Raw genomic sequence first — 26,251 nt, 5'->3', positions numbered from 1 at the left:
TGTCTATCCTGCTCACTTTGAAACCCTCAGAACAGTTTACATTCATAAACATCTCTAAACCAATAAATACAATATAACAATTAAAAACAATGTACAAACTGAGGGAGAGAATGAAAAGAACTGACCCTGTGCCAGATATTGCTCAACTTCCAAATGTTCATGGAAAGAGCCAGGATTTTGTGGCTTTCCTTAAGATGAAAAGCACTGAGGATCTCGGGTGGGGGGGGCAGAGAGATCATTCCACAAGGATGGGGCCGCCACCAAAAATGCCCGTTTTCCTGGCTGTGGAATACATTTATGTAAAATGGTGCAATGGGATCAGCATCATTCAAATTACATGTTAAGGTGTTAGCTAACAGAAGGCAAATTACACATATTGCCTTAATTTTCCTGCTTGCTCCAACTTCATGACAAAAGGTAAGCTTCAGGAAATATTTAAAAGCAAAGACCCCAACCAAACATTACACTAAACTACCTCCAGTTACTATAAAACCCTGAAAAACTTTGTAAAGTCACTTAGTTTATGACTTCCCCCCTCCATGTGGCACTGCTGATTTATTGTCACTGTGGACCTTTTGAGTTTCTGGATGATAAAAAGGACAGTCTAGGCATGAATGATTACTAGGTGACATTTGGTAACAAAGCAAGAATCTCTGCTTCTCCTTTCATTTCTTTTTAAATGTTAATCAATTGTTTCAAGGGCAATTATTCTATTTCTATATATAGGAATCATCAGCACCTAATGAATATATAATTTGTCTTGCTATCTGCATAGAGATATGAGCACCTGTCTGAATTAAAGATCATTGTTAGGCAGGAAAGCCAGAATGCCAACATCACTTACAGTATCTACATCAGCCTTTCTCAAGTGAATGTGCTGGACTTCAACTACCAGCAAAGCGACATGGTTGATGTCATGTGACCACATTGCATACTGATGGCAGTCTCAGCAGTCGTTATTACGCAAATACCATACAGGTTATTAAGGGAGGACCTCACATGGGATTTCAGACTTCTTGCTGATTTCCCCATGGACTGTGCTTGGGCCTGTGCATAGTCAATATTGTAGTCGATATTGTTTTCTCAATTTCAATCAGAATAGACCTGGAAGGGACCTTGGAGATCTTCTAGTCCAACCCCCTGCTCAGGCAGGAGATCCTATACCATTTCAGACAAGTGACTATCCAGTCTCGTCTTAAAAACCTCTAGTGATGAAGCACCCAAAACTCCTGAAGGCAAGTTGGTTAATTGTCCTCATGTTAGGAAGTTTCTCCTTAATTCCAGGTTGCTTGTCTCCTTGATATGTTTCCACCCACTGTTTCTTGTCTTGCCTTCTGGTGCTTTGGAAAATAAGTTGACCCCCTCTTCTTTGTGGCAGCCCCTCAAATACTGGAGTACTGCTATCATGGTACTTCTTTTCTCTAGACAAGCCATACTCAATTCCTGCAATTGTTCTTCATATGTTTTTGTCTCCAGACCCTTAATCATCTTAGTTGCTCTACTTTTGACTTTTTCCAAAGTCTCAACATCTTTTTCATTATGTGGTGACCAAAACTGGATGCAGTATTCCAGGTGTGGCCTTCTCAGTAGAAAAGCTTGCTTGCTTGCTGTCATCTTCTAGGAACTTTGTTTCAATTTAGGGTTTTCTACCGCTTGGATGATGCACTTACTAATCAGGTCTTAGTTTTTCAACAACAACTAGGTGACTGCTCACGGGAATCTCCTATTCCATCCTTTTTGATTGATTCCTGATGGGGGCCAATGGTAGGCTGGCCTCAAAATGGGGGTGTCACACCTGCCCCAACTTGGGTTCTTAATCAATCCCATTTGTTGAAAGGTACAGTATACTTTTACTAAAAGCCAAGTTGGCTACAGTACCGCAAAGCCAGATCTGAAAATTTGCGCAAAGGTGCCCCAGTTAACTTTACCTTTTTTGTTCCTGCCCCCTGTTATCTCTCTATTATCCAGTCACATTTGGTAACAGTCCCAGCATTCCCAGGCCTCTGACTTGGGACGAAGAGCCGATGTCTTGGGAAGGCACGATGAATGGTTTCTGTTTTCCCCCTCCCAACAGCTCCCTCCTCCCATAGTTTATGGTGGACTGGCATCTAACAAAGCGAGGCTGAAGTGCAGGATGACAGTTCTGACAGGAGGCTCCATTCTGAAGACATATCCCCTACAAACAATAAGTAGCTTGTTTTGGAGCAGAGTCCTTCGTGAAGAATGAAAGAGTGCTGAATGGTTCTGAATGTGGGACTTCTTTTGGTATTGGATTCAGGTGGAAATGGTTATAGAAAGAAAGAAGTGGAAGCAATAAGTACGAAAGTAGAAAAACAGAAAGAGCAAGTATAGGTTACATGTACTAGAAGATAAATTAAATTCCAACAGAGTGAATGAGAACTGGAGTTAAAAAAAGGAATATGGGAATTGCCTGGAACATATTGAAAAGAATTATGTTACAGAATGCCACAGAAGGATATATGTGATACGAAAAAGAATAAGTGAAAGGCACTGTGAGAAAAATATATATAAGAGAATGCATGTCGAGCCGAGGTGGCGCAGCAGTTAGAGTGCAGTACTGCAGGCCACTTTAGCTGACTGTGTTCAGCAGGTCAGCGGTTCAAATCTCACCGGCTCAAGGTTGACTCAGCCTTCCATCCTTCCGAGGTAGGTAAAATGAGGACCCAGATTGTTGGGGGCAATGTAAATATATATATACATTGTTTACCGGTGTACACCGCTTAAAGAGTGCTTGCACTTAAAGCGGTATATAAGTCTCATAAATAAATAAATAAATAAATAAATGTCGCAAAGAATTATGAAAGAAATAAAGTGTAATATATAGATATAGATAGTAAACAATGTGGTCAAAAAGAAGGAAGATTTATGATTAAAAGAGGCAAAGAAAACAGTAATTTTAATTGAAAAAAATTCTTTTGGAAGTAGGTCAAGAGGGTAAAACAATAAGATTGCAAAAAGCTGGAGGGAACTGAAAATAAAACTGATTAAATTATGTGGAATGAACTTAAGTGAGGGAATGTTGGAAGAAGTATTTTAGATATTTATATGAAAACAATAGTGGAACTAAAATGAATGCTACATATGTTAGGGTCCAAAAAAAAGGTGATGAATAGAAAAAAAAGAATGCTATGAAATGCTGAACAATGGTAAGGCTGCAGATACGATGGCATCATTGGAATAATATTAAAATCTGGAGGTAGCTTGCATATGAAATGGTTGCATGACCTTTTTAACACGTGAGAAAATGGCCTCTGTGCCACATGATTGGAGGAATTTTGTAATTGCTCCAGCACTAAGAAGGACAAGTAGCAGCAGCGAATGCAAAAACCTACAGAAAGATTAGTTTGTTAACGGTATCTGGAAGCATGTTGACTGAATGGTTGAAAAAGTACACATAGTACTTTATCTTGAGAAAAAATAAAGAGCAAATATGAAAAAGAGCAAATCTAAAAGAGGTTCATAAGGATATAAACATTTGTTTATAACTTTGTTTTACAAAATTCAAGAGCAAAATCAACTAAATAAATGAATAAAACCTTAAAAGGACAGTTTTCTCAAATCAAGGACTGACTTTTATACTAAAGGACATATAGTCATTGTACACAAGTGATGTGGTGTGCAGGCCAGATTTTTGCTCTTCATTGATCAGGTCCTTGATCATTAGTATAATAATATGAAAAGGTTTATTGCACATTCTTAGACTCATGGCTATTGCTGGATCAGCAGGTGGAGCCATAACTAGGGAACTTTCACTCAGCTTCACTGGGTGCATCTGTTGAACCCTTATTTGGAGTGGGGAGCCTTAACTATGATAACGTATGCCTATATAGTCTGGATTAGTACAATGCATTTTATGCAGGCATGCCTCTGAGGATGATTTAGAAACTGCAATTGGTATAGAATGCAGCAGCCTATTTATTTTTGGGTGAGACCCATTGAAAGGGTTTTTTTAAATGTTACTTTGGTTATCTATAAGGTCCCAAGCTAAGATATTCTAACATATAAAACCCCATGTAACTTAGCTCCCATATTTTTCCAAGTTAAATATGCTGTCTCTGTTGTCTGAGGAAAGAGACAATACTACAGATATCTTCCTTTTGAGAGGTTTGAGGGAACTTGGAGGCAGACCTTTGGGATAACAGTCCCAACCACCTGCAATAGCTTGTCATAGACAGCTGGATGACAGCTGGATGACGAATGTCCTGTGGTTTTGGATCCTGATGGGAATTGGAGTGAGTTGATTGAGTTGGGTACTACTGCCTGAGATAGGATTGGGCAGAGCACTGCTTCACAAAAGCAGCTGAGTTTTAATACATTTCCGATACATTTTGTCATTGTTGCAGTGTTTGATTACAGATTGTGAAGTGCTTGAATTCAAATGGAATGGGACAGCAGACCCAAAGTGTTCATAAATATGCAAATAAATAAAGAGGACTTAGCTTTCCTATTGTGGGCTTACTCAAGGGACTTCAGCTTTTTGACTCAGGTACTTTTTTTTTTTTTAAATTAAGATAGGAGAGTAATGCATTCTTGAAGGAAGTTGTTTCCAAAACAGATCAATGAATAGACCAGGTTTGAAACCTGAAAAATGAAATATGATCCAAGAGGGATTTTATGAGCAAGATCTCTAAAATAGAACCTGTCAAGATTTGACAAGGAACTTCAGATCTCAGATTGTTTTAACAAAAGTGCATAAGTCTGAAGGAAAAACATTTTTGAAAGTATGCTAACAAAAGCTGTTCTTCATTCATAGCTGGATCTATGTTTATTTTAAAGGTAACTTTTAAATGATTTGGGAACAAACCATGGAAGCTTTCCAACTCAGATAACTGATCTTAGCAGTTATCTTAGCAGTACATGCTCTCAATGGTCTTTGAACTTATTTGGCTTTTCACCTGTTGTAATGGTTGTTACGGCTTTCTTTGGGGATAACAGGGTTAGGTGAGGTTGTTGCAAGAGATCTACATTTGATGTGGAAAAGCCACTTTTGTTTGACAAGACCCAAATTTACCCGGTAATCCTTCCTCGCATCTCTATAGCCTGATTGGAACAGCTGGCAAAGAAAAATCCTGTCTATTTTCAGAAACAGATAAAATCATGTAGGTTATGAACTGCATGTCTTGGGAAAATCCATTCAACATCTTTGGTCAGAGCCTCACAGCCTTTTCAGAAACAAATTGCAACAATCATAGCCCTCGTCTCGCATTAGCAGGCTTCTTGTACCACATATCATCAAGCTCGGAATTGCATATGAGCCTAATGTCTGCTAAATGTCACTGCATTGTTGCGTGGTTTTGTTTTTTGTTTTGCCAGGGGATGAGGGAGGGAGGTGTTTGATTCAACAGCTGGGTTTGCAGATATTGTTTTGCTAATTATTCCTACCAGGAACTCAATGACAGGCCTAATGTTTCCCATTGACTTCCCATCCCATTATTAACCAGACCCAGTCCTGCTTTATTTCAGAGACAGAATTGTCACAGTCTTGGCTTTAGCTCTTCTCTCTGTCATTTAGTAATGTCTTTATTCTATTCATTCATTGGTTCACTTTACAAACTTTCTTGGGGATTCTAGTCGTACATTCCATAATAAGCAACAGGTATCAAGAATAAGTTGGCAGGTAGTCCTCAACCTACAGCCACTATTGACCCTAAAGTTTCTGTTGCTAAACAAGACAGTTGTTAAGTGAGTTGCAACCCATTTAAAGACTTTTTTTTTTGGCCACAATTAATAATTAAGCAAACTACTGCAGTTCATATGGCTATGAAGCGAATCTGGCTTCCCCCATTGACTTTGCTTGTCAGAAACTGGCTGGGAAAGTAACAAATGATAAACATATGACCCCAGCACAGGGCAACTGTCATAAACACATGCCAGTTGCCAAGTCCCAAATTTTTATCATGTGACCATGGGGATGCTGCAACAATCATAAGGATGAAAACCGGTTTTAAGTCACTTCTTTCAGTGTTGTTGTAACTTCAAACAGACTGTTTTAAGTTGAAGGCTCCCTGTATATGGAATTTGCTGAATGGGCTGGGTTTACAGAGGTAATGATACCATGGAACTTACTCATGGGGGTGTAATGGGGGAGTAGTTATATTAATAAGGACAATACAATTCAGATTAGAAAATAATATACCCAGGCGGCAGCAAGAATTGTATTTGCCCAACACTGGAAAAATGAAAACTTACCGGCAAATTCTAGAGTGTGGAGAAATGAATAGATTGACTTTAAAGATAAAAGAGAAAGAAGACTCAGTGTGCTTTAGAACATGGGATAATTTCTATCAATGGCTAGAAAGATAAATTAAAGAGAAAGGAATGTGATATGTAATTTTGAGTATATATTAGCAAGGAAAGTTATTGAGTGATTAATTAACATATTATTTATGATAATTAACTATTTTTTATTATTGTTTCTTAAATGAACATGAACCCAGACATTATGCTGTTTGCTAAATATTGAGAATGTTATCTGGAAAACCCCCAACCCCAACCCTAACCTTAATCCTAACCTCAACCCCAACCCCATCTTATTCCTAACCCCATAAAAACTAATAAAATCTATACAAAAAGAAAAGAATATACCCAGCACAGTCAAAATATTGCTTTCTTTTTTGAGAGATCACTATTTTAAATTCAGCTATTTTGCTAATTCTCTGCAATATAAAAGGCATGTGAAATATGCTCCAAGAATACTCTATTGAGCCATTAAATCTGTTGTATATCTTTCCATTCTGGCCTATTTCTAGCCTTTGTGCATTCACACACATGTAAGACTCTTGTTCTGAATATTGCACTGGTTACACATTTGTTTTCATGTTCAATTGAAGGTACAGGCTATCACCTTTAAAACATTTTGTGGCTTGGTTGTCTTTATGACCAAGATTAAACTAGCTCCAATGCTTCTGAATTTTCAAACATATACAAGACCTGCTCTTTCAATGTGTCTTCAAGATGTTATGTTATTTTGAACTTTCATACAGCAGAACAGCTGTATTGTATGGGAATTGTTCTGAGAGAGAGAGAGAGAGAGAGAGACTGAGACTGTATATATGTCTGCATCTGAGGGACCACTAAGACTGGAGCAACTAAAAACCCAGCAAATAAACAAATAAATAAAGACAGTCTCCTGCAATGACTAATTTTTCATCTCTCACATTTGGGATTAATGGTCCCTTCTCCTGTCAGCGCTGATGGACCTCATTATTTATTACATGCACTGCAACACAGCACCTGGTTTTAGTTTAGATCCCAAGATGTTGAAAAAGCAGCCAACTTAAGCTGTAGGAAACCTCCAATGCTGGGTTTGGTTAGGAAGGAAAAGATTTGGCTCATGCCTCAAGATGTGCTAGAACAGATCTAGGTCTGCAAGCAATTCAGGATGTCAGATGGAGATCAGGCAGATAAAACTAGATTTGTACAGTGCAAAATTAAAGACAAATTCCTTCTGGCATCTTCCCAAATAAACTGCTCTCACAATGATGTAGGTCCAGAAGGGAAGCATATATGCCACTAGTTTTCTCTCATTTCTTTAGAAACACATACAATGGCTAGTCCAGAGCTATTCACAAGGTTTAGTGAATAAATTTAGTGAATAAATTTGCTGCAATATTTCCAAAATGCATTTATAATGTCAGAAGCTTACTAGAGAGGATGGTAGTTTGCTCCAGATGTTGCTGAACCTCTGTTCCCAGTTATTCTAAGTAAATCTGGAAGTTGTTATTCAACATCTGGAGGGCCATGAGTGCCCTACTTAGTTTTACAGTTAGTATTCAAGTGAATATAGTACAGCCTACTTGTTTTTGATTCTAAAACAAGGACAGAAACCTTGGTATTTTTCAAAAGTTTTGCATTTTCAGTACCAATGAGCCCTCGCCAATTGATGAACAGAGACTGTAGGGGCTGTAATTATACACTGCTGAAGGACATTAAGTTGTCTACTCCTTCCTTAAAAATATATCTTGGGAAATACCCATTTCAATTCAGGGGGACCTTATTTGTCACAGTAGCAAAATAGTGTCTACTGAAGCTACTTTTCCACATGAAAGTAATTTTATATTGTGGGTCACAAAATTGACCTTGCATGCCAGTTAGTCAAAGATACGTATAAGCCGATGATTAGGCTGCTATAACAGTTGTAATTACAATACTGTAACAACAGCAATCAAATCATTCAATGATTAATAGCGAAGAAACCCAAACTTGAAAAAAAAATTCATTTAATAGGCATTGCCTTCCAAACATACTACCTGTGTGTCAATGTGCATCTAATGCTTTTTAATAACTTTTGTGATAGTCCTGTCATTGAAAAAAAAATGCAACTTCAGTCTTGCTCTTCAACAAAAGAACAGCCATTTAGCTCTCTGTTTTATTAAAAAGGTATTGACTGCCACTATTTGAAAATGTTTCATTTTTTTTTTTAGAAAAAAAAAAAAATCAGGACCCAGCTAAGGCTAATGCTTCCTGGAGGTATTTTTGCTGTGATGTAAATGTATTGTACATGTGGCCAAAAAGAATAACATCTTGTTGCATTGTGCAAAAAGAAAACACTCCTCCTTCCTATATTCATATTTCCAATGTATATAAGCAGATGGCTGAATAAAGACAAAAGACTTGCCTTGGAACAAAAGAATGAAACCCACATATCAAGGGCACAGCTTCAGAGGAACAAGATCAAATCACGCCTGCACTTTCCCACTCATTCAAAACAAATTGTGCTTGTAAAAAAAACCCTCCTAAAAAAACCCATTGATATTTCTCCTTTCTGCTGCATGCTGATATTGTTGTGTTTACCTCAGGGCACTTTATTTTTAGCTGGAGATAAGAATTGTCATTAATGTTTAAATGGGTGATGGCACTGCTAGTGAGATGGTGCTGCAAAAGTTCACAATTATCTTTCTTCAGAAGATAAATGTGTCCAACTTCATAAGGTTCAACTACAAGACAAATTGAGCAGCATAAGGGAAGCCTTTAGGTTTATATAATAGCTAAACTAAGAGTTCCAGAAGCTGAAGAAAGATACATTGTAGAGCAGAAACTACAACTCTGATGAATCTTGGAAATTCTTGGACATTGGATTGGAGTTAACAGCTATTTCAAGATGTTATTTCAAGTTATCCTTCTCCAGGATAGTTCTTTTCAAATACTATTGCAATAGGTAATAGAGCGCAACATTTTTGAAAGGCAGGCACCATACTGAGCAAGCCTAAATATAACTGCTTTACTCAAACATTTTATTTTTGCTGTCTGCTATTAGCTTCATAGCTTATCTGAGGTCAGGAAGACTGATCTAAGTCTTTGACCAGACACACCAAGAAGCTATTTGGGGAAGCTTTTATTTCATCTGCCTCCTAATTTAAGTGGACATTTATCATCTGGTTGAATAGCGTTGTAGTTACCAGAATGCTGCAAGAGTAGTTAACAGTTACTTTTTAGCTTGTTTGTATGTAACATCCAATAAATTGTCAAAGATGTATAAAGGTATTTCAGATGTATGGTGGAAATGTAAATGTAGAGAATGAATTTTTTTTTAACTATCTTTGGAGGACTTGTGATAAAGCAAAAAAATATTGAGGTAAGATTCATATTTTAATACAGAACATTCTTAAAATAAATATAAGAATTAGATCAGAGATCTTTCTTTTAGGCTTAATGGACAAAGAACGTGGAAGAAAAACTTTTGTTGACAGCAACAAAAATGCTTTATGCACAAAAATGGAAAGAAACTTTATTTCCCACAATAGATGAATGGCTGGAAAAACTGATGGAACTAGTAGAGATGGTTAAATTAACTGCTTTAATCAAGGAAAAGAACATATCCAACTTTGATTCCACTTGGAAACTGCTTCTGGATTTTGCACTTGAGATGGGAAAAAATGAAAGGCTGACTTTGCTGATTAGATAAGCTTGTTGTTGTTATAGAAATTGCTAAATATGTAAAAATAAAAAGATGGGGTTGTAATACTACTTTATTCGACTGCACTAAAAAGTATAAGGAAGCCAATGCTTTTCTTTTTTTCCTCTTTACCCTACATTTCTTTCTTTCCTTTTTTCCCCTCCCTCAGTTTCCCACTATTTTATACTTTGATAAGTTTAATAAAATATTAATTTAAAAAGATTGTTCTTTTACAGTATTTGTTCTGAATCCATTGTAGTTGTTCAATGAATAGTAAAGTGAAAATACAGGTAGTCCTTGTTTAGCGGCTACGTTGGACAACAACTGCTCAGTTAGGATGGTGATGAAAATTAACTTTGGAACCAATCCTTAAATTTAGGATCCTCACAGGTCTTCAAGTAAAGGATAGTTGAAGTAAAGGTAGTCCTCAACTTATCACCACAATTGGGAATAGAATTTCCATCATAGTTTGTTGACCATTGCAGTTGCCAAGTCATCATGTGACTAGACCCGATTTTATGGCTATTTTAATCTGGTCATAAGTCAAGTCAGAAGTGTGTATCTAGCTTAATCAGTGGCATTTTTTCCTGGAAACCAGAAAAAAAAGGACTGCAAATTGCACTTATGCGACCACAGGATACTGCAAGCAGTCATAAATGCAAGCCAGTTGCCAAGAGCCCAAGTTTGCAATCATGTGACCATGGGGACAGAATGGTTATAAGTTTGAATTTAGATCATAACTGATGTTTTCAGAGGCCCTCATTAATTCAAATAATCATTAAGCAAACAGTCATAAATTGAGGATTACCTATAAGTTTATAAGCACAGTTGCAGTTTTACTACTTTGCTTAATGATCAAGTTGTCAGTCCCAAATTGTGGTTGTTAAGCAAGAACTACTTGTAAGTGGCATTCATGATAGCTTCAGTGTAGTAACAGTCACCTTGGTAATATTATAGATTTTTCATACTGAACTGTCTCATTTGTATAAAACAAAGTTTCTCCCCTGAAGTCCATGCATTTGAAGTTAAAACTGTTTACACCAAATAATTCCTTTAAGATTTGTGCATAAATTCCCAGTCTATCATATCCTTCCTTTGGCCAAATACTGAACATTCTTTTCTTGCCCTAGCTGTTGTCTTTGGCTATAAGAATCAATGTTTCCATTTTAAATAAAGTCCCTGAGTTTTTAATAGAGCATATCCAGTTTCTCAATAAACATTAGCTTTTTATCAAAACAGCTGTTTTTAGTCACTGTAATGTAAGCTTAATCAGATGGAATTAGTTAATGATTGGTGTGTGCGTGTGTTGTATATGAATAGAGAAACTTAAAGCTGCATTGCTGTTCTGTTGCTGAAATATGAATATAATCAACTCATTTAAAATGGAGGTATGCTCCAAATTAAAATCATTCAAGAAAACCTATTTTCCAAAGCACCTGAAGGCAGGACAAGAAGCAACGGGTGGAAACTAATCAAGGAGAGAAGCAACCTAGAACTAAGGAGAAACTTCCTGACAGTGAGAACAATTAATCAGTGGAACAGCTTGCCTCCAGAAGCAGTAAATGCTCCAACACTGGAAGTTTTTAAGAAGAGACTGGACAGCCATTTGTCCGAAATGGTGTAGGGTTTCCTGCCCGAGCAGGGGGTTGGACTAGATGACCTCCAAGGTCCCTTCCAACTTTACTACTACTATTATTATTATAAGTAAAATGTTAGGTTAATATCATACACACTCTCTATATAATGATTTGACTTTATAAGATGCAACTTATATTATCATTGTAGGGATGGGCGAAGGAAGCAAGAGTGAAAGGTGCATTGTCACTTGTGACACGAACTCCATCTTGTACATACTTGCATGTGACATTAAGCAAGTATATAATCATGACCTCACAACATACATGTCATTATAGTTAGCTGTGGTTGCCTTTATTATCACTAGTCAGGCTCCAGCACCATACTATTTGAATGCCATGAGCATTATTATTTATTAGTACCCAGCTTTTATTTTTACAAATAACTCAAGGCAGCAAACATTTAGGTTCCTCTGACATCTAAGTTTGGGTTTCACGAGTTTCATCTTTGCTACAGTAGCATATGGTTTAAGCCTCCCAGAGTTACGTCTAAGAGGTGATCCAGGACGATTACAAAGCCCTGACTGTAGAGTTTTTCCTTTTACTGTACTTGCTTTTCAGTCATTGCCATGTTCTTGAGTGTTCCTGTCACTTTGGGTCTACATCCATCTTGGCCTCTCAGTCTAAGTTTGCTGCTCTGTCCCTTGTTTGTGCTTCTTTTGGGATTATGCATTCACTTTTGAGTTGTTTGTCCAAATACTTCCTTATATTCACAAAAATTAAACATTCAAAAGTCATCTAAAATGTATTAAGAAAATCTGTTAACTCCAAGATAATACATCTTTGAGCAATTGGTGATACACTATTGACCAAATATAAGAGCTTCATGTCCAATGGAATGCACAATATGATTCCTTTGGCCTTAAGCTTAGGAAGAATTCATATAGGATTGATGTGTGGAAACCTTGACAGATGTCTCTGCTTACTCCTGTAGATCTCATCAATATTCATTATCTCCTTCCCCTTTGGAGATCTAAATGAGAGTGAAGAAGCTGAACCTCTTATAGATGAAATACAAATATTGATGGTTGGGAAATCTGACGATGTTCTATACTAGCTTACTTGGGATGAGATTTAAAAATCCTTCTGAAAAAATTGGTGCAGAAGTGCTCCTGGCTTCAGCAGTATCTTTATGTATCAAATAATGTAAATGGTTAGGAATGACTTTTACTAGCTTTTGCTAGTTGCATACTAATGGCCTGATTAGAAGAGAATTTATTTTCAGTTGTTATGATCTATTTTCACTTTATGCTTTACTGAGGTAAGCTATAGCAGCATAGTAGCTAGGTTCACACATCACAATATAGCTCAATACAATTTGCTTGTTTTGGTTTAGAATGTGTGTTAAACTATCTTTTATAGTTTAGGGTTCTATGAGAGCAATTTTCTTGTCAGGTTCAGAAAGTATAATATAATCACGAAGTCCTGCCTTAGCACAATGTATGAATGTAACCCCTCTACATAAAGCAGTCTATAAAAACAAACTGGCAGCTACATTTAATATAAAATCATGATGCCTGTCCTTGATCAATTATGCTGTTTATTATCTCTTTTTTAATATTCACCTTAAAAAACTAGAGATGACTTTTATTGCCATACAAGGGACCTGAATGGGGTAATGAAAGTTGTTATTCAAAACATCTTGAGAATGTTTTATTTGTATTTACTTACTGAGCTTTATATGCCACTTGGTTACATTTGTAGTTTTAAGAAAGATTAAATAATAATTAGAATAATAGAATATTCTCACGTGTCACACCAAGAAACAACAAAAACTTACCAGAAAAACACTTCCCACCCTGCACAGATGGAATTGCCACTACTATCAGCTCTAAATGCCTCTTGAACCCTAAAAGTGAAGGTGATTGACAGAAGTGACTAACTACCCCCATTGTTGGTAAGATCTTCCCTTCCTAGGAATAGGCACTTCCCTTCCAGTTATTATTAGGCACACAGATAGTATTGGGAATGTTTTAGCCTCCAGCCCACTACACATCTTTGTTGCTCTTCTCTGCAAATTTTTCTTAAGAGTCTCAACATCTTTTTTGTAACATGGTGACTAAAACTGGATGCAGTGTTCCAAATGTGGTTTTAGCAAAGCAGTATAAAGTAGTACTAAAACTTCACGTAATCTAGATTCTATCCCTGTTGATGCATTCTAAGATTGCACTGGCTTTTTTTGGCAGTTGCAGCACACTGCTGGCTCATGTGGTTGTCCACTAGGACTCTTAGTTACTACTGTTGAGCCAGGTACCATTTATTGTATACCTGTGCATTTGCCTTTTCTTGCCCAAGTATAAAACCTTACTTTTCTCACCATTGAATTGCATTTGTTGGATAGGGTCCAATACTCAAGTCTGTAAATATCCTTCTGGATCTTGAGCCTATCTTGAGCCTAAAGTGTTGATTATTCACCCCCAGCTTGGTGTCGGCTGCAAATTTGATGAGTTCCCTTTTTATTCCCTCATCTAAATCATTTACGAAAATGTTGAAGTGTACTTGGTCTAGGACAGAACCTTTGGATATTTCACTGCTTACTTCCCTCCATGTACATGTAGTTCCATTAAGGACTACAGCTTAGTATGGTTGGTCAGCTAGTTGCAAATCCATTTGGTGGTGATACTGTTGATCCCACACGTCTTATAAAGAAGTTGCAGTCTACTTTGTCAAATGCCTTACTGAAGTCCAAGTATACTACGTCCACAGCATTTCGCTGGCCCACTAATGTAGTCATTTTGTAAAGAATGCAATAAAGTTTGTCTGGCAAACCCATGCAGTCTTCTAGTAATAGCTTTGCTTGGTTTCTAAGTGTTTCTAACTGGATAATAATGAGGGTGTCAATCAGTGTAAATTACAATAAGTAGAAACATAAATCAGCTAATACTTCCCATGTCACTTATGCAATGAAGTACTTCTCTTTTAAGGATTATGCAAAAAGTAAATAATAAAGCGTGTATGTGATTGAATTCTTCAGCAGAGCCTAAAATTCAGTACTCAAAGGACCCATGCGCATCACAGTTCAATTCTGTAACCGCAGTGAAAGAAACTCAGGACCTTGTTTAGCCTCAGCGTAATACATTGGAACACATTACTACATAGATGCACCAATGCCTAAATCAGGCTTTCTCAATTTAAAATCTTTGAAATGCGGCATGCTAAATCCCCCATTGTTCTCCCATCAGTGGTAGTTGCTGTAATCCAAAGCCATCTAAATGGACTCCAGATCGGAGAAACCTGATTTAAACCTCAGCCCTGGGAAAATATTGTCGTTTCGAATATGGGTACAGGTAGGTCAGCACCAGGCATGCCCACGCCAATCTCACCCGCTCTTCAACCACCCAATAATATCTAGTACAGCCGCTCGCCTCTGCCCTCAGCTCAGGCTACCCGAAATGCAACGCGTTTGGTGTCGAGCGTTGTATTTCGGACAATCAAAGATGGCGGGCGGCACGGGTTGAGCGGAGCCGGGCGTCGGCTCGGCTCGAATTTAGAAGCGCCGCAGCCTTCTCTCTCTCTCTCTCTCTTCCTGGAAAGTTGTCGGTGAGGAAGCCGGCGGTGAGGGATAAGGAGGGCAGGCGGTCAGGTGTCGTCGACACGGGGGTTCTCTCGGCTCCACCCTGCCCGCCCGCGCCCACCCCACCGCTCCACCGCACTCGAGGGGTAGCTGTAAAAAAGCCGATCTTTTAAAAGGAAGGAGAAAAGGCGGGTGCTGCTTGATAGACAGGCAAGGATCCAGGGCCGCGAAAGGAGTAGGCCTGCTGTAGTTAATAACCTGACCTACGTTCATAGTCCATTAATAAAAGGTAGGCGAGGTCCTCAAGGGAAGCTCTCTCCTTTTCTTCAAGGTAGCGATGGCTGTGTAGATCTGGGGGAAGTGTTGGATTTTGACAAGTGGAGCCCTGCTCAAAAGATGGATTTTTAGATCAAAGTGGTATATATTTCTTATCATCGTCATGAGATGTTATTTTAGGCTCGTTGGAGAAGGAACTGAATAGAATTGTAGGAATCCGAAGAAGAGGATCTAGTCTTAGTTGCAATAACAAATATGGCATTTTCTTTGACTATTACAAAACATCATATGCTTAAAACGCTCAGCAAATTTCTACCAATCTGGCCCAGTTTGTTGATGAAAGTACTTTGCTGTACCACTGTTATAAAATCAGGCAGATGGAAGATAGCTTAGGTGTTTAAATCTTTGCATGAATGGCTCCTGTCTTCTGGATCCACTCCTGGAAGTCCTGAAACTGTTGTAGCCAATTGAAAGCTCAGTGTGCTGACTCTCAAACCTCTCTGGGAGAAGAGCCAGGTGAAATGAACCCCTTAAAAAAGGTGCATTTGGGCTGTGAGACCTTACTTCACAGAGTAGTAGCCAGAACAATGACTTTTTCCTTATGAAATTATTTGCACAGATAAATATTATTTTCCTGTAAAGTATCAGATTCTTGTTTTTATTGGATTGGGTATGTTTTAGATACTTAGGGATGTTGCTTTTCTGTGGATGTCTTTTGGATGTTGTTTTTCTGTGGATGTATATCCCTATACAAGAGATTGGACAACCATCTCTTGTATAGCTTGAGCAGGGGGTTGGACTAGTAGACCTCCAAGGTTCCTTCAACTCTGTTCGGTTATTTTCAGGTCTATTTTAAAATCATACAGAAATGAAAGGAAATGTTACTAAAAAGGATAATTAGAAAAATAAGCTTTCTGCTTAAGATTTATTTTAAAGACATTGTTGCACTAGTTTTGACTTATTGTTTTTCTTTTAACTGAAGCCAGAATTTCCAGTGTTCATTTTCACTTAGACTTTTGAGAATTGGACTACAACTTGAGAGCATCATTTGCAGAAGTCTGGACTAATTTCATCCTACCTTCTTTTTGTTTTTATTTATTCTGTGGCCTGGAAATAACTTCCTCCAGGTATTGTCTTGTATTGCTGATGCAGTTATGTAAATACTATAGATGACTCTCACCAGCAGAGTGTTAATTGGATGCAAAAAACTTTCAGAAACTGTCTGTCCCTCTCTCCATGAAGAGAAAGTGGCAGCTTTGCCTTGTGGCTCTATCTGGGATGCCAGCTGTACCCCATAACTGCATTGGATGGCCGTCCAAATAGTCACTCACGCTCCTGTCACCTCCTGCATTTACTATTATAATGTGGTCTACAGGGGCCTTGTCACCTCATGGCCTTACTATTGCAATGCATTCTGTATGGAACTGTCACTGAACATTATTCAAAAAACTTCAACTGATAAGAATGCAGTGGCATGAGACTGCCAAAGACCTAACTTGGCATGGCCAAATGACACCCTGCTTCATAAGTTATACTGATAGCCAGTGTGCTTCTGGTACAATTCAGGATACTAATTATTATTTACAAAACACTACTTGGCATGGGCCTAGTTATTTGATCAATATTTGCTTATCTTCTGTAATCAATAAGAGCAATGGACTGTGTTCCAGGTCCTCTCATTCTCTATCACGGCATCTGTCCTCTGGAATGAGGTCATCCCTGAGATCTGGAAAGTTCTTATCCTGATGGCATTCAGGAAGGCCTCAAAGATTTGTCAGGCCTTGGGATATTTATTTAGTTATTAAATTTTTATGCTGTCCATTTCCTCTATAAAGTGACTCTGGGAAGCTTACAAGTTAATGTAGTGGTAGATGGAATCGTTTTTGTTAGAAGTGGTTGCTATTTTTGTTTTTATCTTAATGTGATTATTTTTTTTACTATATGTTTTATTTGTGTTATTGTATTTGTATTCTGTTTTATATTATGAGCAGCCCTGAGTCACTTTGAAATCAGACAGAACCAAATGCCAATCAATATAAGTAGTCCTTGTGTTACAACCATAACTGAGCCTGGCATTTACTGTTGTAAGTTGTGACACTTGTACCATTTGACCAGATCCAATTTTATTACATTTTTTCATGGTGATACTTAAGCAAATATGGCAGTTAAGTAAATCCATTGTTTGCTGTGGTGCGTTTTTGTTGGAAACAGAAAGTAAACGTCAGTTTCTAACAAAGCCATCATAAATAGCAGTCATGTGACTATACAGTATTGCAAATGTCAATAAATACAGGCTGGTTGCTAAGTGTCCAAAATGTGGCTTTGTGATTGCAAGGAGAACCACATCGGAATTTCAAAATCAGGTTGTAAATAGCTTTTGGGGGTGTCTGTCATAATTTTGATTGGTCCTAAATAAAAGTGTAAATGATTCCTCAGCCTTGCCTAAGGAACTAGAATAAAGTCCCCAACCTTTTGTGGGCACTAGGGACCAGTTCCTTGTAGAGAGGTTTTTCCACCGACCAGAGGGTGCGTGGTTTTGTGAGTTGCCTGCATCCTGCGGATGGGGCTTTGCTTGTTTGTGCGGCCTGGTTGCTGGCATGCCACGGTCTGGTACTAGTCCACGGACCAGGGGTTGGGGACCCCTGAACTAGAGTATAGGGTTAGGATTGTAGACCAAAATGTTTCATGCCAAGGATCCTGGGCTCAATCCCTAGGCAATGTTTGCACTGATTGGGAAATGACCAGACTGGGTAAAAGTGTTTGAGATGTTTTCTGTTACATTTGTCCCAGATTTCTTGCCTTGTGTGTATATTACTTCTGCATTGGCCTTAAATGTCCTGCCTTCAGGACGTTTAAATAACGCTTTTATTTCAGTGTTAGATGCCTGTGTTTCAAGTATATGAAAACTTTCATATGAAGAGCTATTCACTTGTTAGGATTCTTTGTGGAGAAAATGGTCTCAGTTTGAGAACAATGAGCATCATATAGGCAGCACTGTAATAGAGATAAAAAAGGAATCTATGGTGCTGGTTATGTTGTTAATTAATGGCTTTTCTTACCATTATTCAAAATACTGCTGCAAAATAATTTCTTCAATAATACCCATTCTAACAGAATAAACTTGTGGAGTCGGTTTCCTAATATATTCTTGCGTGTTCTTTATATTTGTGGATTGAAGAAATTTCTAAAGCATTCCCATTTGGGAATGGGAGTAGAACAAAAAGAATTTGGGAATGCCCAGTCCATGAGCACAAATCTCCTTGCATAATATTTGATATAATCCTTAGCTTTCTGCAAAGATCTTTAAAGAAATGGAAAATATGCTGAGAGAGAGGCAATAATTTTTAATCTATGAAGAAATCTAGCTATTTTTTTTCTTTTATTCTTCAGTAGTGTATCATTCTTGCAGTCAGAATCAGAGGAAAGATTGAGATGTATTTTTGGCTCTGTCCTCTATCAAATCCTCTATTTGTTATGGTCCTATACATGTCTCATTCAAGTACTAATTGGGTTTGACCCTCTTTAGATTTTTTCTGCTCAAACAGAGTTGTGTAGCTATTCTCACTTAAGGTGGTGGTCTGGCTGATTGTTCAATTTCTTTGTACTTTTTTGGAATATTAAAAATTGGGTTTTTAAGTTGTGCAGAGTATAGAAATAATTAGGGAACTCTCCCTGTTGCAGTAGTGAATTTTTCATTGTGGACAGCAGTGGGAATTCTAGCACACAATGGAGCCAATAGGTCAGGGGTGTCAAACTGGCGGCCCACGGGCTTGGATGCATCACATCCCGGCCACACCCACCCCGGCTCCGCAAAGGCAAAAAAGTCACATAACACAATCAAGTTTGACATCCGTGCAGTAGGTTGATCTCTATTCTTTCTTATGCATGTGTTTTTAGAGAACAACAGATGCCTATTCTCAGCCTCCAGCTATTTCTTGCTCGAACAGCAGAATTGAAGATTTGTTAGCTTTTTAAATAGATGGCGTTTTCAGTATTGGTTTTAAGGGATATAAAAGTGATTGTTTTTACAATATTTGTAATCAAAATGGTTATTTTCAGTCCTATGATTGCATCACCTAGTGTTGGAACCTTTTCTTATCTGAATAAATCTACCCCTATAAATCTATTTAATGAATAGGTGGCTCCTTGGAGGATGCTGATTGGCACAATAGCTATTCTTTATATTGAATCTGCTCAGAGGAATGGATCCTGAAAAATCTGTAGATTGTTTTTACATATTAAATATTTCTCTGAAATGTTTATGTAAATATAAGTAAATTGAAGTTTTGTCAATTATTCAGTTGCTTCTAAACCAATTCAGTAATAATTTGCAAACAATTGTACTAGCTGAATTTTAATTGTTATTAACTTGATGTATACAGTGAGAACTGCACACGGAACCACTGATTGGTTCAAATTTGGGAAAGGAGTCCGGCAAGGCTGCATTATGTTGCCCTGCCTATTTAACTTATATGCAGAGCACATCATGAGAAAGGCAGGGTTAGATGAATCAAAAGTTGGAATTAGGATTGCCGGGAGAAATATCAACAACCTAAGATATGCAGATGATACCACTCTAATAGCAGAAAGTGAACAGGAACTAAAGAGCCTCTTGATGCGGGTGAAGAAGGAGAGTGCAAAAGTTGGCTTGAAACTCAACATTAAGAAAACCAAGATCCTGGCATCCGGCCCTCTCAATTCCTGGCAAATAGATGGGGAAGAAATGGAGGTAGTGACAGATTGTATCTTCCTGGGCTCCAAGATCACCACAGATGGGGACTGCAGCCAAGAAATTAAAAGATGCTCCTAGGGAGGAAAGCTATGGCAAATCTAGACAGCATACTAAAAAGCAGAGACATCACCCTGCCAACAAAAGTCAAGGCCATGGTTTTCCCAGTTGCAATGTATGGCTGTGAAAGTTGAACCATAAGAAAGGCTGAGTGCAAAAGAATTGAGGCCTTTGAACTATGGTGCTGGAGAAGACTCCTGTGAGTCCCCTGAACTGCAAGGCGATCAAACTGGTCAGTCCTAGAGGAGATCAACCCTGACTGCTCTTTAGAAGGCCAGATCCTGAAGTTGAAACTCAAGTACTTTGGCCACCTAATGAGAAGGAAGGACTTACTAGAGAAGAACCTAATGCTGGGAAAGATTGAGGGCAATAGAAGAAGGGGACAACAGAGAATGAGGTGGCTGGATGGAGTCACTGAAGCAGTAGGCGTGAGCTTAGATGGACCCGAGAAGATGGTAGAGGACAGGAAGGCCTGGAGGAACATTATCCATGGAGTCGTGATGGGTTGGACACGACTTTGCAACTAACAGCAACAATAACAAACTTGATGTATATGATATTTTTATATCACATGACATGCCAAGCCAGAAATTGCACCTTCTTCCTGCATATTGTCCAATTTTTGAGGTATTGGTGTATGATTATCCTGGGGTTAAAGAATTTAGATAAATCAGGATATGTGTACAAGCATGAAGCTTCCATGTTTGAAGTCATGGGATATCTCTTTTGCTTTTATTTTTTGCAGTTATGTGTACTCTGTTTTGCCTATATTTAAGCTGTACATTTTGCCTATATTTATGTTTCTCTAAATATCATTAATTTGCCTTCAATAAATGCTTGCGAAAGAATAAACATGAATTCAAAAAAGTGATTATTTTGCTCTGAAGTTTGTATTTAAGTTTTTGGCAAGTTAATTTTCTGTTAATTTTATCAAGTTGCATCAGGAAAATGGATATTTTAAAATAGTCATCTACCAAAGCAGTCATTTTGCAGGAACATCCATGACAATAAAATGATTCCATTAGCTGTTGCAGACTTATAAAATTGTTGAAAATTAACCTGAAACATTTCAAGTCTACTGAGCAATTATATCATTATTACAGAAGTAATGCAGATTTTTAAATGTCTTCCATTTGTTTTATTAAAATCTGCCTGTAAGGCAAAGAGTAATTTGAACATTGTTGAATGTATTCTATCCAGAAATGTTTTAAGAATCTTTTTCTTTAAATGCTTCCCAAGAAATATTTATACAAATCTTATGCAAGTGAAGAATTATAAATGATTCATGGAAAGGATAGTCTATGAACAGACAGCATAGAGAAGAAAAAGATAATTGCTTATCAATGACAATTTTGTCTTGAAGTGTTTAGAAATCATTTAGTTTAGTTTAGTTTCTTATAATCACAGTGTTTTGAATTTGCAGTCTTTTGGAAGAAGTAGACATAGATTCTATAATGACATTTTTCCATTCATTTTATAAATGTTGATCATTACATAAAACTTTTTTAGAGAATTTTTGGTTTCAAAAAGGAGCATTAGTAGTTGAAACTTACGAATACCAATAATAAAAATAACCAAGTGACATGCTAATATAGTTAATGGCACAGCTGAAAATACAAAATTAATATAATATGATTTTGTTAATACAAAATATTATTTTCTTCCTGGAAACCATAAAGTCTGTGATTCAAATAAATTGAAGTTAAGAATTTGGAAGAAAAGTTTGAAGAAATGAACACAGGCTAGGATCCAGAGGTCTGTGGAAATAATTTTGAAAGCCCATAGGAGGATTTGAAATTTCATATGTTGAAGTGCTCTTGGAGCTAAAAAGAGAGTTCTGAAGCAATTTGTGCCTTGTGAGAATCAGAAACCAAACTCGCAAGAATTCATGCAACTCTGCATGATATAAAACAGCCAGGATATTGCATTTCTACCAAAGATGTATATCCGTATGTAGCATGTACATTTATACGAAAAACTCATCAGAACCCAGTGTAGTATCAAATAGAAAGTACGCTGATATACTAACTAGGACTTTTTTTTTTTTCTCAACCAAAGATTTTGAAGACATACTATATACAGGACTGAAGAGAGAAAAAGCATCTCTCAATTCTTCATTCCAGTAATAGAAACCTTTTATTCAGTTCTACTGTTAATTTGTTAGCAATAGCACATACATCATGGATGTAAATAGTTGAAATCACAACAGAGGGTACTGTGGAATAATAAATAGTGGTGAGGATGTTCTTGGGCCTAAAAACTAGTTTTATGAATATAGAATCATAGTTGTTCACTGTTAGCCTTTTTATGTTTATATTCCACTTCATATATTTGGAAGTTCTTTATATATAGATATACTTAATTTATTCTCACTGAGTTCCTGGAGAGGAAATTAAATGCCCTCTACTAAGATACAACATTTTTTGATAGTTACAACAGCCCTTTAGGTCTATTAATTTACTATACTTGTCTTTTTCTGAAAATCACGCTAAACATTTAACTGCATACCTGAGTAAAGTTATTGAAAGAAAAAATTATCTCTGTGAGGTCAATATATCCAGTCAGAAACAGTGGCAAACTTTGAAGCATAGATTTTATCTTTCCAAACTAGATAGGTAGATTTATGGTCTTCAGTTATATTTGTTCTATATGATCAGATCATTTGTACAACTTTGAGGAAAGCAAGTCCAAATGTCTTCCTTTTTTATCTAGACCAATATACATCTCGAGAGTTAAAGACAAGCTTTCTTTTCTAGACATTTGTTAAGTGAGTTTTGCCCCATTTTACGACCTTCTTTGCTGCAGTTGTTAAGTGAATTACTGCAGTTGACAAGTTAATAATCCAGTTGTTAAGTGAATTGGGCTTCTTCACTATCTTTACTTGTCAGAAGGTCGCAAATGGGGATCACCTGACCTTGGGACACAGCAACGGTCATAAACATGAACCAGTTGCCAAGCATCTGAATTTTGATCACATGATCAGGGGGATGCTGCAAAGGTCGTTACTCTGAAAAATGGTCATAAGTCACATTTTTCCATGCCGTTGTAACTTTAAACAGCCACTAAACAAACTGTTGTAAGTTGAGGACTATTGGTATAGCGCAAAGTATATAGTGAATGGTGTGTGAGAAAACTAGAAACAAGAATATCATTTGGTGATTGGGCATCATTGTATTGTGTTGTGATTGCTCATGGGTGTGAGTTGCATTTGATATCCATACAGACTGCTCTTGGGTAATGCAGCATATCCTACTGTTCTTTCTCTGCTTCCCCCAAATACTTATCTGTTCCCATGCCAATCACCCTCCCTAAGTATTCCTTTGCGCTGCTTCTCAGTGTAGCAGCCACACTTCTGTCCTCTTAAATGCATTTAATCCTCTTCAGTGCATTTTAGTTCCTGTTTTAGAGAACGAGTGCCTTTCCTGTAATCCCTCTACTTCCTCTGTTGCCTGACTGTTTTTATTTCTTTTTAAATATTCCTTCTCCATTTGCTAATTTAAGTTCTTAAAGCTGCTTTCAGTGCAGTTAAAATGCAACCAAATAAACTATTAGGGAGAGGCAAATGTCACTTTCAAGCATTAGGTATATAGTTTCTCTTCTACTCTGTTTTTATGTCAGAGCTTATCTGGAAGGAAATAGCAATTGGAAGTAGCTATTGGAAGCCTGTACCGTAAGAAGGATGGAGGAGAAAACCAAGCTGTTGACAAACATTTCCCTTTATATGTTTCCAACTGTAATTAATTTTGAATTACCAGGTTTTAGGAAGTCTTAAAGAACAACTCTTTCATGAAAACATCTGTCAGAGAAGCAGATAAATATGAGATTAGTGAAGTTCTAAGTATATCTGTAGTGACCATGTTCTCACTTTTTTTAGCAGCAACATATACTGCATAGTGGTGTGTTTGCAGCATAAAAATTACTTGAAGTTATTAAATCTGGATCCTGGATCACGAACATGCATTTTTGCTGGACCTTTGTAGTAATTTTTGTTTTAATCCAATTATTACGGTAGAAATTGTTAGTACCGTAAATGCTGGCGTATAAGATGACTTCCGTGAGCGCTGAAATCGGCGCCAAAGACGGGGGTCATCTTATACGCCGAGTCGTCTTATACGCTGGAAATACTGGTAGTTTCCGGCGTATAAGACGACGTTCTAGGAATGCGGCCCGGCTATAAAGATGGGGGTCATACGTCGGGTCGCCTAATACGCCGGCATATACGGTATTTAGAAATTAGTATTACACACTGTGTTTGTTACTGTAGAAAGCCAATTTAGTGGTTAAGGTGCTGCCCTAAAAATCAGGAGACTGCAAGTTCTAGGTCTCCTTTAGGCATGAAAACCAGTTGGGTGATTTTGGGCCCATAATTCTGTCTCAGTCGAATCCACCTTACAAGGTAGTGATTGTAGGGAAAATGTGCGGAAGGAATATTAGATATGTTCACCACCTTGAAATATAGATATACTAATAATTATATGTATTATAATAATGATGATGTAATAATTGGTGCCTTGGGTGCAATTCTAAAAGATCTGGAGCACCACTTGAATCCTATTGGCTTTGGCAACTCCCCCATCAGTCAATTGCAAAAGGCAGCTTTACTTGGAGTAGCTTACATCCTATGAGAATATTTTTAACGCCAACAGCATCTGCCTATCTCAAATCCTTCAAGAGGATTCAAAAGCTGGGAAAAAATCCAGTCTAAACATCTGGGTGACTGTACAACCAACCAACCATAATATTTTAAGTGTTTTATATGCTGAAAAAATTGCAGCAGTGGTCCTGATATTTTATCTTGCCCTCTCAAGGAAATATATCTGTTTTACATTGTATTATCTTTGGGAAAAGATCTCAGTTTGTGATTATTATTAGTATTTCTAAAATCTAGATTGCAAGTCACAGATATTTTTCTCAGAGAAAGTGTTTCCATAAAGTAGAAAGTTGTTCTGAACATAAGGTTTAAATTTATTTCCCTTCAAATCAAATCTTAAATAAAACTTGACAAGTATCCACTGTTTCTAGTGTTTATATCTGGCAAGATTCTCATTCCAAAATGGACATTTCAATTTATAACTTTGTTATCCCACATATCTTGAATTTCAGTTCCCAAAACATAACTTAAATACTTTTTAAATTCAAGTAAGAATTTACTCTACTAAAAGCAATTCCTTCTGTTTTTTTCTTACATTAATCCATGTAATCTCAAAGGTCAGTTTTCTCTCTTCCATATGAAAATAGCATTTTATTATTTCATTTAATATTGAAATATGATTTAGCTTAGAACATTGCAGTGTACACATTACTGTTTTATTCCAAATGTTGACTGACATTAAATAATGTACATCCATTCTAGCCAAAACAGAAATGAACAGAACATTGTCATCATCAAAGTGTTTATGTATAAGCATGTTTTTCTTTAAACTTAAATAGAAAAAATTATCCTGAAAGTTTGCTGCACTTGTTCATAAAATGTCAAGCTTATCCAAATAGTGATTATGTGCTATCAGATTTTATTGACTCTTATTGGCCAAATAGATTGATCTTCCTAATAGTATTATCTTAGATAGCTATCATATATATTAAAGTTGAATGCTAGCACAGTATCCTTATATAGTGAAAACATCACCTACAAAAAGAAGCATGCTGTGGAGAAATACACTATTAAGAAAAACAGAATACGTACTCAGGAAAGTCTTCCTCCTTGAGAGTATTCTAAAGACATTTAAATTTATTTATTTATTTGCTTACTTAATATGGCTTATACCTGGAGGAACGTTGTCCATGGGGTCGCGATGGGTCGGGCACGACTTCGCAGTTAACAACAACAAAAATATGGCTTATAGGCTGTTCAGTTTTCTTTGGCTCTATGCAGGTTAAATGAAGCAACAAAGAACATTAAAGTAGAATTAGTAATTAAAACAGCAGCATCTAATGGTGGAGATCGATCAGTCCTCATTGTCCCAATATGTTTTCCTAAAGATCCATGTTTTCATGGCTGTTTAGAAGGCCATGGGGGAAGGGGAGACAGAGAATAATAGACCACACACATAGACATATATACACAAACAGTTTGAAAGATGTAATGACTGGCTGGAGTACTAAAAAGAAGCATGTACCACTAA

At 37.2% G+C, this 26,251-nt stretch overlaps 1 protein-coding gene across 4 annotated transcripts in view; it reads left to right on the top strand.

The window, feature by feature from the left end:
* Positions 1–14,967: 14,967 nt before the first annotated feature.
* LCLAT1 (lysocardiolipin acyltransferase 1) overlaps positions 14,968–26,251 on the top strand; it is a 78,811-nt gene continuing 67,527 nt past the window's right edge. For 2 of the 4 annotated variants that reach the window (XM_039346516.1, XM_039346517.1), the window contains exon 1: positions 14,968–15,353. The gene's annotated coding sequence lies outside the window, so the exon portion shown is untranslated. The remainder of the gene's footprint in view (positions 15,354–26,251) is intronic. The other 2 variants (XM_039346520.1, XM_039346518.1) reach the window with 2 other exon arrangements.

This window comes from Crotalus tigris, unplaced genomic scaffold, assembly GCF_016545835.1.
Source record: "Crotalus tigris isolate CLP2741 ecotype Arizona unplaced genomic scaffold, ASM1654583v1 scf7180000018001.1161693, whole genome shotgun sequence".
Classification (NCBI taxonomy): Eukaryota; Metazoa; Chordata; class Lepidosauria; order Squamata; family Viperidae; genus Crotalus; species Crotalus tigris.
Note: the sequence above shows the minus strand (reverse complement) of the source record. Positions and strands in the feature narration are given on the sequence as shown.